We start from the raw sequence: 18,073 nt of genomic DNA, 5'->3' as shown, positions 1-18,073 counted from the left end.
TAGATAATATCTTAAAAAGCACCCCACGATTTTTGTTAAATAAAATACATTATTTTCTTATTTAAACTATTATTAATTTATATTTATAAAAAAAATTTACACTATTCTTAATTCAAACTTATGAAAATTTATTTTCTATATTTTAGTTTGGTTTTCTATATAAAGCGTGTTTTTAATTTTTGAAACTATTATTTATTTTCTACTTTGGTTTATTTAGAAAAGATTTTTTTTTCCTCAATTGCTTCCAAGTAAAAATCCTTAAACTGTAAGTTTTGCTCTCTATCCAAATATGTTTTTTGATATATCATCTGTCAAACCTATCCATATTTTCCAGGTTTGATGTCTTTTATTTAATGATTTACTGACCTTGGCATAGTTTGGAGTATTTGTAACTGCTTGGTGTAGATTTGCAGGTTGATGTACGAGTGGAATTTCAAAAATCTGCCCATCAGGTGTAGCAATTGAGGTTATGCATATGGTGTTTGTTTTCCCATCTGCTGTTGGTTTCACAGCAAAATCAAACCTCAATTTTTCCATGTTTCGTGAAATATTTGCATAAAATGTTGTTGTATAATAATGTTTTACTCTTGGTTAATTGGTAAAAATGAAACAAAGACGTAATTGTGTTTCTCTATTTAACGAAAGAAACAACATTTAAAGCCCTTATTTCAGATTTTTCTTCATATTTTTACAAATATAGATAATATTCTTTTCAAGAAAGTATATTGTTCACAATAATCATAACCCACTCTCAATTTTCATTTAATTAAATGTCACAATATTTAGTAGGCTTTGTTTATATCGCGCCAAAGACAAACTGAAAGAAAAGAGTTCGCACATGAGCGAAATGGTTTTCTGTACTTATATGTCTTTGTTTCATTTTACCAATTATATAAATTGACAGAAATCTTATTTTGCAAATGCGAAGGTTAAAATTTATACCATCAACGTGAAAAACACCGCCCTATACCGCCGCGAACATGATCTCGAACATTAGGATGGCATTGTCAACATTTTTAATTGTGGCATAAAAACTTAATTATCGTCAAGGTCATCATCTTTGTAATTGTTGTAAGAAAAATTGTGAATTTTTTTAAAATTTGTAGTATATTTATATAAAATATTTTAATAAAAACATTTAGTCTATCGCCTTTCGAATTATGACGTACCTAACAGTTGAAAATATCGTCGAACCCGCCATTTTAAAAATTTGTAATTTTTAAGCTACATAATGATAAATAATTCAAATCTTATAAAAAATTATTGAAATACATTTTTTTAAATATTAATTTATAACGAACTTACGTCACATAGCTCAGAGTCCTCAGTTCAAACCCAATGAGAGCAAAAACAAGGTGGTGGATCCTTCCTCCGCAGTGGGTACCAGCAGACTGACATCACACCACTTATACCAATGTAATAATTATGACAGCTTATATAACCTCACGTCCCCATTTTTTCTCCTCAGCTATAGAGGTCATTAAATTGAATGATGCTGACGCGTCCGCCCTCTTGTTTTCGTCTGTTATATGCCGTCATATTGGATTATGTCGTCACAGTCACAATCATGTTTTAATCTGTTGGAGGCCACTATCTTCGATTGTGATTTCGCAGCCACCATCTCCATCTTGTTTTTGTCTGCCGGAGGCAGACACCATTTTTTTCAAGGCGCCCGTCATCTTGTCACTCGTCTAGGCCGTCATCTTGGAAATTTGTAATTATGTAGCTAGAAATTTGGGGAAAATTACAATGATTTTTAAAATTAACTCATTATGTACTATTTAATATGATCAATTCATGTAATAGGTCCTGAACTTGGTCGATAAAAATTATAAATTTTATGTTAAAAAATATTATTATTTCAATAAATATAGTGAAAAGTTATAAAAGAAGCTTAAGTTCCTCTACTACCAGTCTCCAGTAATCCGATGATGAAATATTGATTACCATATTGAAATTCTATAATTATTAGGCTAGAAATTCAGGAATAAATTTAAACATAATACAAACATCACTCAATTTACTGATTAACTCGATCTATTTCTGTACTTGGTTTCATACTTGGTCAAAGCAAAAAAAAAAGTTAATTGAATTAAATATAACATTAAATCACCTTAAAATGAGAGATTCCAGAAAAAACCGACCTTTAAATACGAAATTTATTCCATAAATTCTACTTTACAAAACGGACACATGCTAAACATTTATATTTGCATTAGCTTAAACTGTCAAATTCTTAGCTCCAAACGGTTAACTGAAGAGAAGAGGTGAGTCAGTTCATTTTCCTACTTAGTCATTTTTCCGACAAAGTTTCTCGATACTCTGTTTAACAGACTGCTTCACATCGTCGGAATTTTAAATGTATTTTTCACAGTCTTGGATGTACCTACACTTCTCAACTTGGTACTTGAATAGATATGATTTGCCATATAAACAGTCCAGCCACAAGCTATAATTTAAAAATACTTATGTTACAACTTCATTTATAAGCTGCTTTATTGTGGTCTGCTTGTTATCATCAAGAAAATTACGAATGCCTTTAGACTCACTAAATGTTTTCAGATAATAGTAGTCTTTCAACGTTCCATGAAATGCTGATTTTTGCAAGTGAAAGCCAATACCATTTACCAGTAATGCACCAAGCACAGTCTTGGGTTGAGATTCTTACCAGGCGTCATCCCGATTAGTTTCTGAACAGCTGTTTGTTTGTATGCATACGAGTGTCCAACCTTAACTCAAACTTGAAATGTCTACAAGTAGTTCTACATTAGAAACCTTCACCTTTACAGTTTTTTTACGTGACATCGCAAACTGTCAAATCGAGTAATCCAAACATGACACAGTCATATCAAAGCGAAACATCATACAGTCATATCAAAGCAAAACATCATACGAGAAGTTTACGTTGTACATTTACTCCTCTCATGTATTCAGCATCAAGGGAAAATGCGAAAGAGAAATCACATTAACTGCAAGGTTGTCTAGTCGATAAAGACAAACCTTTCAGACAGGCATGCATTTTAAAGTGGTTTCATATCATCTTTCCTGGCAAACTTCATTAGGCATTTCTCACAGCCAATATTTAATATTTTATGAGGAGAATTCTTAGCACATTCGCTCTTCTCGTGTCATTGAACATTACTGTGGTCCAAGAAAGATTTGTCACAGTAATGACATCGATGCTCACTAGTTGTTAACAAATCACCAACCACTGAAGTCTCATTTTCTGGTGAAACGTCATTATTCGAAGTTTTATTTGCAGACAGATATGAGGCAGTAAGAATTTCTTCTGCTGGTGGAACCATGCCTGTTGAGGTCTCCCATAGTGTTGTCGGTGAAGTTGATACGCATTCCGTTGGGATGTTCGTCACCATTTTCGTCGCCGCTGCCATCAGGGTTCCCATCGACGATGGAACGACTTCCATTGAGTTTAGTGTTAAGATGTTATAGATGATATCATGATCTCAATACAAAGGCAATTACATGACATTTGTATCAGATGAGTCAAACTAGATGGTGCTTACACACTTGAAGCCAGCAAAACAATGAAAGTTGTATAGTTCAGTCCTCGCTTTCATAATCACAGTCGCCAAATAATATGCGAATCAAAACAAGATCAATTTAAATTAATACACAAGTAAAAAATATTAATAAAATGAAGCACATTTCGAAGAATATTAAAAGATAATGCACCTTTCGATGCACATTCACATATAAGAAAGCACATTTGGAAGTATAATCAAAAAAGCAAGAAAATTTGGAAGCACTTAAAAAAAAGGAAACATATTTTACGAATAGAACCTAAATTTGCACCAACGTTCTACTCAGTAGGATACAATCTCATCATTACGATACGATCGGTCGCAAGATATGATAGTACAATGCCTCTAAACGCTCAAACTAGCTGCAGTTGCTCCAACTCCTGCAATTAGTGTAAACTTGCATATTTAATATAATAATATTCCTAGCATAGCTATATTCATTTGATGCACATGCTTATTTGTAACATTTATATGATGAGCATATTATGCAAGTCATATATTTATATATTAACGTCCAAATGTAACATTCAATGAGCTGAATTTTGCGAGAATTCTATGTTTTCTCCGAGTGATCCTTATAATTCGTTACAATATATTGTTGTTCTCTGTTCTCTGTGTGCTTCGGGTTATTTCTGGCAAGATTACTTCTGGTGCTCTTAGTCTTGTTAGGTTATTTGTTTGAAAACATTAGCTGGTATATTTTTTTTTCGAAATGGGACATGCAATATTATTACGAGTTTCGTTTAACTTACGAATTCCTGTTACCAAATCAGCACTACATTATTATTTTATCATGTGAAATTCAAAATAAATTGAATTCATAACTTTACGAATGCTAAGTCATGAGACAGCTTAGAATCACTATCATGCAAAACGAAAATACTTCTCGATGTATAGCGAGGCCTTTCGTCTCTTACGACCGTTAAAGAGCACTCCTCATATCAAATTAAAAATAAATAATATTTACCTAAACAAAACACATGGCATTATATGTATCAGGAATAGGACTTCATGCCTCAAGTTTCTTATAAGAGATAAATTAACTCCCGCTGTTGAAGTTATCTATTGTAGTCAGTTGGATACATGTAGCCTCGTAGCTACATCCATGTAGCCTCGTAGTCTCGGAATGTTGTTGCATTGTAGCCAAAATGTTGTTGTAGCTATATGTTGCAAATTTTAATTGGAGCGTTTGGAGCCATAATTTCGTAGGATCAATTTCAGCATTTAGAGCAGTTGCTGCTACTGTAGTTAGTTGGAACAGCTGGAGCAATTTTTATATTTGGGGACAAAATAACATTGAATCAATTTGAGCAATTGGAGAAGTTGGAGCAATTGGAGCAGTTAAATCCAAATAGTAATTGGAGGTATTTTAAGAATTGTAGCAGATGAATAAATTGGGGCAATTTAAGCAGTTTTCATTGAATCAATTGAAGTATTGGAGCAATTGGAGGCATCGTATCCTATCATATCTTGTTACCGATCATATCCTACCGATGGTATTTTATTCTACTGAATAAAATGTTCATGAAAATGTACATTCTATTTGTTAAATGTATTTCCTTTTTTACGTGCTTCTAAAGAACTTTTTTTAATATGCTTCACGATAGGGTTTATTTTTGGTGAATGTGCTTCCTTTTTTATATGATCTCAAATTTAAAATTTCCTCCATTTTTATATGCTTTTAAATGTGCTTATTTTAAAATATTTTTGACTCATGTATTAATGAAAATTTATCTTGTTTTTATTCGCATATTATTTGGAGACTATGCGTACAAAAGCGAGGACTGGACGATGCGACTCTCAGTTTGTTACTGCCTAGGACATTGTAAGGATCACCTAGTTTGACTCATCTGATACATTATTCACGTAATTTACTATTTATTGAGAACTTGACGTCATATGTAATAACTTTAACACCGAACTCGATGGAAGTTGTCCCATCGTTGATGGGAACCCTAAAGGCAGCAGAAACAAAACGGTGACGCAGATCCCGATAGAATGTGTATCCACCTCACCGTCCACACTAGAGGAGACCTCAAACAGGCGTGGTTCTTCCAGCAGTAAAATTTTTAACTGCTTCAGTTCTGGCTTCAAATGAAACCTCGATTATTGAAATTTTCCCAGGAATGGAGACTTAAATAGTTGGTGATTTATTAACAACTAGCGAGCATAGATTTCGTAACTGTGACAAGATTTTCTCAAACAACCATAATGTGTACCGTCATGAGTTGAGAGAATGTGCTAAGAATCCTCCTTTGCATAATATTTGGCTGTGAGAAAAGCCATTAGCAGTTTACCAGAAAATATAATTTTAAACACATTTGAAGCCATGGCAGTGCTGCAGAATGTAAAGGATTCTCTGTAACAGCGGTTCATTATGCGCTCGGGTTTGAAAGGTTCGTCTTTATCGACTAGACAACCTTGCAGCTACTGCGATATGTCAGTCAAATATTCTTATGTTACAGAACACATTAGAATAGGAAATGTACTAAGAATAATTCTCGTATTACATTTTGTTGTGTAAAGTGTTATGTTTAGTTTACTCGTATTGATAGTTTGAGACGGCAGGCAAAAAACTATCGATGTGAATTATGTGTGTCTACTTTGTGCACACATTTTGACTCATCTGTTTATATTTGAGAATCGTATGCGTACAATAACAAAAACTGTTTTTCAACCACCGATTGTGATGACGCCTTGATATGAATCTTAACACGAGACTGAGCTTGGCATATACTTTAATTAAATGATAATAGCTTCCACTTGGCGAAATCAATATTTCGTGGAAGGTTGGAAGAATATTAATTGCTGTATATGTATATTTAGTGAGTCTAAACGCACGTATACTTTTCTTGACGATACTAAGCAAATAATCAACCAGCTTAAAGATGAAGTTACAAAGCACGGATATTTAATATATAGCTTGTGGCTGGACTGTGTATATGGCACCATATACCTACATTTGAGGACAAAGTAAAGAAGTGCGCTTTCAAGATAGTGAATACATATATTTAAATATTCAACTATGTGAAGCAGTCTGCACAACACAGTATCGAGTAACACAGTCGGAAAATAAGACTATGTAGTAAAAGTATCTGACTGGTTCCTGTTTTCAGAAAACCTTTCATAGCTAAGAATAAGTGAGTTAGAGCCAATTCAGAACTTTATGTTTATTAGATACACAAATTTAGCTTGTGATCCTGTAGTAGTGTTGACTTCAAATAATAATATTTTTTGGAAAAGGTTTTTTTTTCACTTTCTTATAGTTTTGATATGATATTCAATTAAATAACCTTTTCAGCATTTACCAAATATCGAACCAAAAACACTACTGTAATGAATCAATAAGTAAATTTTTTAATGGTGTTTGGAATTTTTTCCGAATTTCTAACTAAATAATTATAGAATTTATTTATGGCGGTGAATATTTCCTGATCGGTTTTACAGGACACTGGTAGTAGAGAAATTTAAGCTCATTTTGGGACTTTTTGCAATATATATTTAAATTAACTTTTTTAATAAAAAATTAGGTTTTTTGCTTTGATCGAGTATCGAACCAATCACATAAATAGATGGATTCAATCATAATATATTCTGAGTGATTTTTAATGAATTTTGTAGTTTGTCCCGATTTCATTGCTAAATAATTATTATTTCCAAGATGGCGACAAAGATGAGCGATAAGATGGTGGAAGCGGTGACAAAAATTACTAATGCACTTTGGAGGCTAAAAGTTAAACCAATCTGCGGCAGTGGACTCTGTCATACGAAATGTTTAGAATGTGACACTAGCGCTTCTTGCATCGAGATGGCAGCAGCGCTCTTTAGCAGATGACGTGTGTAAAACCTGACACTAGCGCTTATGGTAGCATGTGCTGAAAATTAAGATGGCTACATCAAGCAGATGAAAACAAGATGGTGGCTTTGTTGTCATTATCCAAGATGTTGGCCTCCAGCAGACGAAAACATGATTGTGGGTATGAAATCATAATACAAGATTGCGGCCTCCAGAAGACGAAAAAAATATGTCGGTTGTGTTGTCCTAAACCAAGATGGCGTTATCCAGATGACAATAACAATATGGTGGACGTGACATCATTATCCGTGATGTTGGTTGTATTCAGCTGACATTAACCACATGGCGGACGTGACGTCAAACCAGCTGCCTTAATATATGCTTTATCATAAGTGGTGGTAGGTCAATCGGCTGGTAGCCACTGAGGAGGAAGGATCAATTGCCATTTCTTTGCTCTCACTATGTTTGAACCGAGGACTCCGAGGTCCATAACATCTAAGCGATTTTTTACTAAAATTTGATTAAAATTGTATTTAAATATTTTTCGTGTATTAAAAAATGACCAATTTTTAATCTAACAGTAATGGATTTTTTTATATGACAGCTGGAACATTAATTGCAATGGTTATGTTAAAAATTAAAATGGTGAAAAACCAAATGGCGCTATGTTTTTTTATTAAAATTTTACTAATTAAAATTACATTAATTTTAAAATATTTATGATAATTTTATGGATTTTTAAGATAGTAACTGTAACGGTAATTGCAATGGTTACATCACAAATAAAAATGTCGGCCATGACATCCTTTTGGTCGAGGTCATGACAACGGCGGCTCAGTGCGGCATGTTTTAATGAGTCTTAAACCACTTTAAGGAATATTCAAATCTCTGACTTTTTGAGGACTTAAACCGGAATCTTTTCCTCTAAATGGGAAGTTTACTTTTGAAAAAAAAATAATTTTTTATTTTTAGTATTTTGTTTCGGGGTTTAATAAAATACTGGAAATTTTGGCGAATTTTGGCGAATTTTTGGCGAATTTTGACTCATTTTGAGTCATGTTAAGGGTAAATTGTGCAATTTTTTGAAATCATGGTCAAAGGTCAAGTTATCAATATGGCAGCCTTGTCGTCACAATCTAAGATGGCGGTCACTTACATCGACAACACGCACCGGCTTCCTGTCAGTACATACATTTTTTATACTTTTCACGTGGCATCATATACGTCACCGGGCCTGAGAAGAAATTGTGTCTGAGCAAGTTTTTCTATGGAGTCGCTGAAGTCGTCAACTTGCAGAAAGACTAAGGATGTCCTTCCCTGGGAGAATTTAGTGCAGTATATGGCGAGAAACCTCACGTTTTCGACTATATTGAATGCTTATGTGCCTGGCATAATTCACAGTTAATGCGGAAATGGTTCTCCGAGTGCGAGTAGAGCCTGCATATATAAAAGGCGTACAATGGTCTCTTGCCTTCAGTTGTCGTTTGACCTGCAAGAATATGTTTTCGTTCCATCTTGCCAACTTGTATGTGAGCATAAGACCTAGTTTTAGCAGTGTTGAGTATAGCTATTGGGATACAAGATATTTGCGCACATATGCGGAAACCTGCAATGGAGGCGCTCAGCACTGGCGGTTTTCGCATACTCCTCTGTCATACAAATAGGCTCAGCCGCTTCTATATTACTGCGAACCTGGAAACTGTGCCTTCTACCATATAAAACAGCATGTGATCCTTCCGGCCAGCATCGAAGTAGTAGTCTCTTTGTCTGCGAGTGCAATGCCAAACTTTACAGGTAAAAGTATTGTAACATTTTTTGACTTGCACACCATTTATGCAGACGCCCAAACGACATATTTCTCGTCGTCACTCTGACATTATTCCTGTCTAAACGAAGACCGAATCATAGTCATGGTCGCAGATGTCGTTTTCCCTGTATCATCCAAGAAGTTGTCGCAGAGAGTATTGCCGAAGATGACCAGTAGGATAACTGTGTTTCTGTGTTCGAGGCCAGTGAACCAGTTGGAACTGTAGACGAAGCACTAGCTAATTTCGACGAGGCAGTCCGTGTAGCATTAAAGACTCAGAGAACGAAAAAGCTAAATGCCCTTAACAAATATGTATTTTAGAATTGTGTAATTTTTGAAATTATATTTTTGGAAGTTGAACTTTGTATGAATTTAATTTGTGTGAATTTCTGCAATTGAACAAAATAAAATTAAATATTTTTTAATATATTTTTTATTTGTTTTGATTCACGTGGTACACCACCAACTGTGAGTATAAGTGAGGACCAGGTGACGGAAACCTGACCGCTTTTCTAGCTGTAGTAAAGTGCCGATTGTCTTGTTTTTCCAGTCTGGTGCATAAGTCACCTATTATTGTGTACTCGATGGTGTATTTAGCATCATCATTGCCGATCTTGATGAAAGGTTCAGCATCAACACTGCAGATACCGATTAGAAGCAACGCCATCGGGAACGGAGCCAATGTTCGAAAATATTCCAGTGGAATGACTTACATCGTCGTCGATGACCCTGACGGCAGCAACGTTGATGGCGACGCAGATCCGGCGACGGTGATGCCGACAACTATGCAAAACTCGATGACAGTGGCAACGACGCCAATGGCAAAGCAGACATAGGAGACTTCAATGACCAGAGGCATGTTCAACGCGCAAATTTAAATACTGTGGTATGTCTTTCACTACAACTTTAAGTACTCGTCGCCATTAAAAAGCAGATATCAAAATAAAGAACAAAGAACACATGTTCATTGCAAAATGTGTAATAAACAATTGGTACATCATGATAACTTGAAAAGACGTATTATAACCAGCAGTCTGTTTTAAGTACTTCCCCTCCCCCTTTTTTTTAAGTTTATGACAGGGTTAGGCTACAAGCGATAAAAAAAACTTTGAGCAAAGTGTATGTTAAAAAGTAAGTGCATTGAAATTGTACTGTCTGAAGTTCAAACATAAATTTAATGTTTCTTAATGTGTATGATTATTATAATATCAATAACTGCTTCACAATTGATTAAGTCTCCTACTGAACAGGTCTGAAAAACAGACCATAATTCTTTATAAATATGAACCTTAATGTTGGTGTTTACTAAACCTCTACTAGGCAGTAGCTACACACGTTACCTTTATGCGACCTCTTAGCACTCAACTATTATAGGAGGCTTCCCTTGTTACTTGAAACAACGAAGCCAAGGTACACATTCAAAATGAAGCTCTATTAAAGTGTCAGAAATAATATGTTTTAAATGCAAATCTTTAAATATGCCTTTAAAAAGTTAAACATGCAAGGTACCAATCTTTACGTAAAAATTTAAGGCTTTCTATAGTATATTGATTACAATCAACATATCAAAGTCATTGACTGTTTCGGGAGACATATGAGTGTGATCAATTCGATAAGGTATTTTTACATTTAACCATCTGAATAATCATGTGTACAGGCGTACGAACAATTGCTTTTCCAGTATCGATAATCTACAAAAGAGTAGTAGTCATTTGCCATAACATAAACAATAAATTTTGTTTAAATGGAGTATTTTGGCAAAATTGTTTGAAGGAAGTCATAAAATAAGTGTTTATAAGAGGTAATATGCTTAGGAAAATAAGTACGACTTCATTGGTTTGGACTATCTACTACTAATATAACAGATAAAGGTTTTTGAGTATAATAATCCCGAAGAGTCAACTTAAGTTTATACACTTACTGAGAATAATATTTTTTCCAATATGTGTAACCAAACATGAAACAAAAACCAATTCGATATGTTGCTCTTGACAAATAAAAGCAATGCTGCACACTACTGTTACATCAAAAACTTTCCGCTTCTTATGAGACCTAAGGTTACTTAACTTAAGCGCAATATTTATGCATGTAAGATGTGATTTAAGTATTTCATTAATAAACCTCGGAAATCAGGCCTTAAAGCTGTGCAGTGTCTTTAACTGCACAAAATAAATGATCAAAGGAACGTTGAGCAGACGTTGTTATGTTTATGTAATAAAAAATTATTTCTTTTTACTGTACTTCTTTTAGTGTAGAATTTACATAATACATTTTTATTTTGGAATTTTTTTTTTATTTCTCTAAACATTCACTTATGTGATAAATATTTAAATTAATTTTAATTTAATAATATTTTTTGATAAAAAATATTTTTATATTGATCAAGTATCGAACCTAGGGCAGGTTTAATAATTATAGATTTACAAAATGGCGGCCAAAATGGCGGACCTGACATAAGTTGAATGTCTGATAGTAAATGATAGTATTTCACTCTAGCGAGTAAACCAAAAGCTAATATGGAGGCAACGGTATCTCTAGCATACGAAATAAATATAGCATATATAAGATAGCTACCACGACATCATATTGGTTGCTATAATATATTCTATGATGTAAGTGATGGAGAGGCCAGTATGATTGAGGACATGAATGAAGATGCGCCAGTTGCCATTTTTAAACGAATGGCCTCATCGGGTTTGAAAAGATGACTCCCAGCTCTAAGATGTAAATGCGTTTTTATTTCATTAAAAAAATTTATTTTAATAGTTTTTATAATTTAAAAATATGTTTTTTTAATATTGAAATAAAAATTACAGATTTTCAGCATGGTAAATATGATGCCATAATTCAAATAGGCGGAGAGTTCTAGAAAATAAAATGGCGTACGTAGCATCATTATTAACAAATGGCGGAAATATCTAGTAAACCAAACAGCAGAAACAGCATAAATGACATTATTTAAGATATTGGAATGTTCTAGGAAACAAAATGGTACAAGGTTCTAGAATCCAATATGTCTAACGTGATGTCATAATTAAAAATAACGGAAATTCTATCGTCACGCAATACGCTACCTTTGGGGATGGGGAACTAAGTGGCGATATCGCTGAAACGAGAAAGAGCAATGTTTGGGAGTGGGGGACTCGATTCCTATATAACGAAATTTAAAATGGGTGGTTTGACGTCATCCAAGATCACGGCAGAGGTCACGGTTAAAAGTCAAGATCAAGGTCCAAGGAAATCCAAGATGGCCGCAATGACTTCACAATCTAAGATGACGGACTTCGGCTCCGGCTCCATACTCAAGACTCCTACGTCAGGAAATAACATCATATACTTATGTTGGGTTATTCTATCTGCCGTTGTGATGTCAAAGTATTTTAAAAATTTTAATTAACTGTTCGTATTGCTACTGTCTCGTCGTTTATAGGGCACATAATGGTTTTGACAAATTCATTCCACGCTTGATATTGGCATATTTTCTGTGTGTTTGCGTGTTTTGTTTTTCTTATTTTTTATTGAGTTCTCTTATGACTTACGTTGTAATAATCAATGGCGTTTGTAGTAAATAATTTCTTTTATCATTCTTCATTATGGCAAGAGCAATTAAAATTACGTAAAACTCATGCAGCTTTGAAATACAGGTTTGAATTTTTCTTTAATTTGGATGAACCTGGTTTGGTGACTAAAAATTATTAGCAAATTAAAAATTTGTAAATCAGCAAATTTAATTCACGTTATTTTTAAAACCTACAAAAAATTTCTTCTTGTAGTTTTCTATACCTTATTTTATTATATTTATAACACAAAGTGATTATAGATAAATTATTTAACAGGTCCTCTGAAGACAATTAATTGTATTAAATTCAAATTAATAAAGTAATACAAATTATTGGTAATTATTTTCATTTAAACAAAGTGATAAAGAATATGTCAGATTTAATTAATCGTAATTGTGTTTAATCTTAATGATGCCTAGTATTTCTTATTAACCACCACGGAAAGAATAACCTTACTTTTTAATATTTAACTTCACTCTAAATATTTCTAGAGTGAATGTACGGCATTAGATCCTTATATGAAGACCCTGTCTCATAGATCCACGCTAGTCGCTAACTCCCAGCGTTCTAGCAGAGCAGCGACGGGGGAATTCCGATGCCGGGTCTGCTTTTCCCCAACGGCCGACTCTGTTAGCCGAGCTGTCCATCTGAAATATTGATGTGGACAGCTGGTGCTACCCACAACTGCCACCAGACTGTTTTCTTATAAATAATAACAAACTCGATCGATATCGTTTGACGTTCATGCTCGGGAGTTGTATGAGTAGGCCAGGTTGCTTTTGAATACGTCCTGACTCTTTGGAAAATGTATTATGATGGATATAACCTATGCATGGTAACAAGAACTTCAACACAGGTTATATTTAAAATATCATTTGTTATTTGCTCCGTAAACATTTAGATGAGTAATAAAACTTTAATATGCATAGATAAGTCAGACAATATGATAACATATGTCATTATAGAAAAAATTATTTTAAATAAATTTAATTAAATTTACCTTTATTTTTTAATTTTCGGGGTACGTTTTCTTAACTAAAATTAAGTTTCCGTTATGAAACATCTTTAAACAATATTTATAAAAAACATTATTATATTTATGCTTTAAACTAGCTATACATTTCTCGAAACGTTTCAACTAACAGCATTAAAAATAATAGTGAAAACCTCACTGATACATCATAACACCAATGCTCGCCTGCAGAGATGCTTTAAGAATTTTTAAAAAAAGGACAAACAATTCACTAAATCCAGATATAAAAAAATCTTTTAGTTTCTGTCCAAATAAAAACTATATTAACATCCATAAACTATTATATTCGTACAAAAGTATCAACGATCTTCTGGGGAGAAATATGTCATGTTATGGAATAGAGAAACAACAATAAAATGAAATACTAACCCAAGACGTTTTTTCTGAGAAGAGTATTTTTCATCTGTAAATCGGATCCAAGTTGGCTTTGGTACGTGCAAATCATAATTTTTAGTTAATAATTTTAACCGTCAAATAAAGGCGTTACTTAATAAGTTTCAGAGACAATTAAAAAAAAAAATCCCATCCCGTTTTAATCCCATTAAAACACGAATTTTAATAAACGCAAAAAAAAACATAAATCTTTATCTCTATTATAAATTTGGTTAGTTTCTTACTTCTGGTTCTTATTCCGTTGGAAGTGTTAGTTTTTTGTTTTGTTTTTAATGACACAAAACATTTTAACCAACTTTTTAGTTTATTTTCGCAAAGTGGTATAATTACAGTTGGTAGTTTTCGTATGTTTAATAGAAGTATCCTATTTTAATTATTTTAAAAACATAATTTTATTCCATTCTTTAATTTACATCCTTTAAAACATACTTCTAGTTTCTTTTATCCCTTAGGGGTTTAATTCCGCAAAATATAAAATTTGTGGTTAGTAGTTTTCGAATGATTGTTTTCAGTAGATATTAATTGTCATTTATTACGCTTACTTAAATTCAGAACTTTGATTTTTAATCTTTCAAACATACTTACCCCTGATTCACCTTTAAGGGGTTGAATTAAAAAACAAAAACATATTTGGACTTGTAGTTTTTGTATATGAATTATTGGTACACATTATATTTTATTGTGTTTGATTTGTTTCAGAAATATAATAAATTGTCTTACAATCATAATTATTTCTATCTAACCTGCTTAGATGTAGGATTCTGTAATGATATAAAGACAAGTTTTCGAGTTAACGAAAGACAAATGTAATTAAAAATTCATAAAATTTTTCAAGTAGTTTTTATTAATGTTAGAACAAATAAACAGACAAACAGATCAAAATAAAAACAAATTGTTTTTCAGTTTGAAATAATGAAAACAGACATTTTGAAAGTTTTTTTTTTCCATAATTTCATCCACAGTAGCGATTTTTTTGTCTCGAACAGTTTTATTATTAGTATAAATGTAGAATTATTAACTTCAGATTTCTAAACACTAAGAAAAATGTCTAACTTAATGAAACTGTGTCACTTTCTCAACAAAGCTACAGCTTTCTAATAAATTCTGATATCAAAAATTTTTAATTATTTTTTTTGGTTATACAAATATTACAAAAATTTTTTTTTTATTATTAAAGAATTTATATATTTTTTAAATATCTATAAAATGTTCTAGATGAATTGCCGAGATTAAGTTTTATAAAAAAATTAATATAATAACTTAAAGAGATTTTATAAAGCAAGTTCCAAGTGTCATTTTAAGACAATAACATGGTATCATTTTTTTTTTTAAATATGAATACATAAATAATTGACGATTTGGTTTCAAAAAATTTAAGTACTTATGGACTGAGATTTATTGTAAATAAATTGCTTTCTTGACATATCCAGCAATTATCACTCTCAAATTAAAACGAAAAAATGTAATACTCATAATATAATAAATTATGAAAATTTAATTTGAACTTGTAACATAGAAGTAACGATATAAAGATTGATTAAGGAAAATGAAATGCTTTTAACAAGCGTAAGTGTTTGGCTGTTTATACGATTTCTTTTCAGCAACTACTTTTTTCCAGAAAATCTACACGGAAATAAACGTGGACAAGTAGAAAGTTCAATCGACCGAACGTAGACTTTTTTTTTTGCAATCTTTTTTCTTCCTCGAACTAAAGCGTATCAACTTTACCAAGCGCAAAATGGTTTCTCTTTTAAGCAAGTTTCTGTCTCTTTTCACGATCCACCTTCAGTTTAACTCTGGGTTCTATCAAAGCCCTAAAAGTTCCTCGGAGAGGCCTACTTATAAAGACTGTATTTCCCGCGAGTCTGAAGAAGGCAGGATGTTATCATTTGCTAAGAGTCTCGCAAGTCCTGCACCTCGCTACTCAAAATAATTTACCCGTCGAGATTCTGAAATGATCGTAAAATGACGCAACCTCAGTAGCAGGAAAATTAGAGTTCGAGCACAGGCGTTGGAGTGTGGAGGAAATATGCTTATTATTATGTATAATTATTCAAGGAATTTGGGCAAAAGGCGGTAAAGATTAGGGGGTTCAACTATAATCAACACTTTTAAGCACTAATGAACGTTGTGCCTTCCATTACAGTCATCGCCATTGACTGCCTCGCTCTGCGATAACCATTTTGGATTATAAATTACCTTTTGCTCCCTCATTTCACTTATACAATAGAAATATAGGGGCAAAAAGAAAAACTTTTATTAAAATGAATTGAATGAGAAGGGGGAAGTGACATCACAGCCATTTACGAAGGCACCAGTGAGATCCGAACCAGTAGCTCCACCACTCCCCATTACTGACGGAGAATACGCCACACGCCTAACATGCTGGCCGGGCGTAACGAAACTGGCAGTGAAATTGACATGTAGCTAGATAAATATCACTTGCCCTTCAACCATCTTGCTTGCCAAAGAAAGAAAAAGTTCATTCCTGTTATTTGTAATAAGAGTGCGCTGGAATAACTTTTTCACATGCACGTAAAGTCGATGTTTCATTACCTTCTAGTATTGTTATGACACTAATATACATATTTGTTAGTTTTATTAATGAAAAAATTGATTGTCTGTAACGTCGGTTTACAGACAATAGTTTAACGTGACAACGTCATAACAAAACATTGATGAAATTATTGCATACTTTTATGAATAAAAAAGAATAATATTTATTTTAGTAATAAATGAGTAAATAAGTACTTGAAATTATACTAGAAATCAGATTTCAAAATGCAAGAATAATTTATCTTTATTGCCGAAATTGTTGTTGTAATAAGCAATGAAAACCACATAAACTTTTCACTTCACTTTATAAACAGTCGACGAAACAGTTCACATGTAGATGAATTGTAATAATTTTGAAAAATGGCGTTTAGCTATAATGTTTAAATATAATTATGAACAAGGTTTCATATAAATAAGCTGAAATCAAATATGTATCATCAATTATATGAATCACCATAATTTTTTAGTCAAATATAACATAAACTATTATTACTGCACTCGCCGACAGCGTAACGGAACACAGCGTAACGGAACAATGAGCGTAACGGGACACAGCGAAACGGAACAATAAGCGTAACGGGACACAGCGTAACAAAACAATGTGCGTAAAAGAACACAGCGTAACGGAAAAATGTGCGTAACGGGACACAGCGTAACGGAACAATGTGTGTAACAGGACTCTTTTTCGTACGTGCAGCCGGCGTTCATCGATTTATTAGACGTCACGTCAAAAAAAATTGGTTTTCTGTAAAGTCGGTTTACGGACGATGGTTTAACGTGGCAACGCCATGACAAAACATTGGTGAAATGATTCCATACTTTTATGAATAAAATTGAATCATTTTTATTGAATTATCACTATTTTGTATGGATACAAAGAAGGAGTGAAATTAAATCTAGAATTTAATTGATAAATTTACTTTTATTTGCACTCATTAATTCAAATATGTTTATTACTTTAACGAAGAGATTATTTTAACTATAACTTTTATACATGTTTGGTATTTAACTTCAAGATCGTCGAGAATGTTTTACGCTTTTTCGCAATTACACATTTACGACTAAGTTTGTTCGTTGTGAAATTAAACGTAGAATTTAATATAAATGCCCTTGCAGTTAATAAAATAAGTTTAAGTAATTTTATGAAAGAATTTTAGCTTTAATCTCCAACCCAGTCGCTCGTGGTGCACTGAGGACGAGATTAAAATTCGTCGAGAAAATTTTACGTTTTTATGTCTTCCGGTGCTGAAAATGATATGCAATTGTGGCACCGGGCACGAATTTTTATTTATAATTCATAAATAATAACGCCTCTCGCGATAAACAAAGGAAAATATGTATTAACGAGTGCCTGGTTGTCGCGGAAGCGGTTAGATAGCGCGATTC

Source organism: Bacillus rossius, chromosome 5 (genome assembly GCF_032445375.1).
Source record: "Bacillus rossius redtenbacheri isolate Brsri chromosome 5, Brsri_v3, whole genome shotgun sequence".
Classification (NCBI taxonomy): domain Eukaryota; kingdom Metazoa; phylum Arthropoda; class Insecta; order Phasmatodea; family Bacillidae; genus Bacillus; species Bacillus rossius.
The sequence above is the reverse complement of the archived record's forward strand: the minus strand, read 5'-3'. Positions refer to the sequence as shown.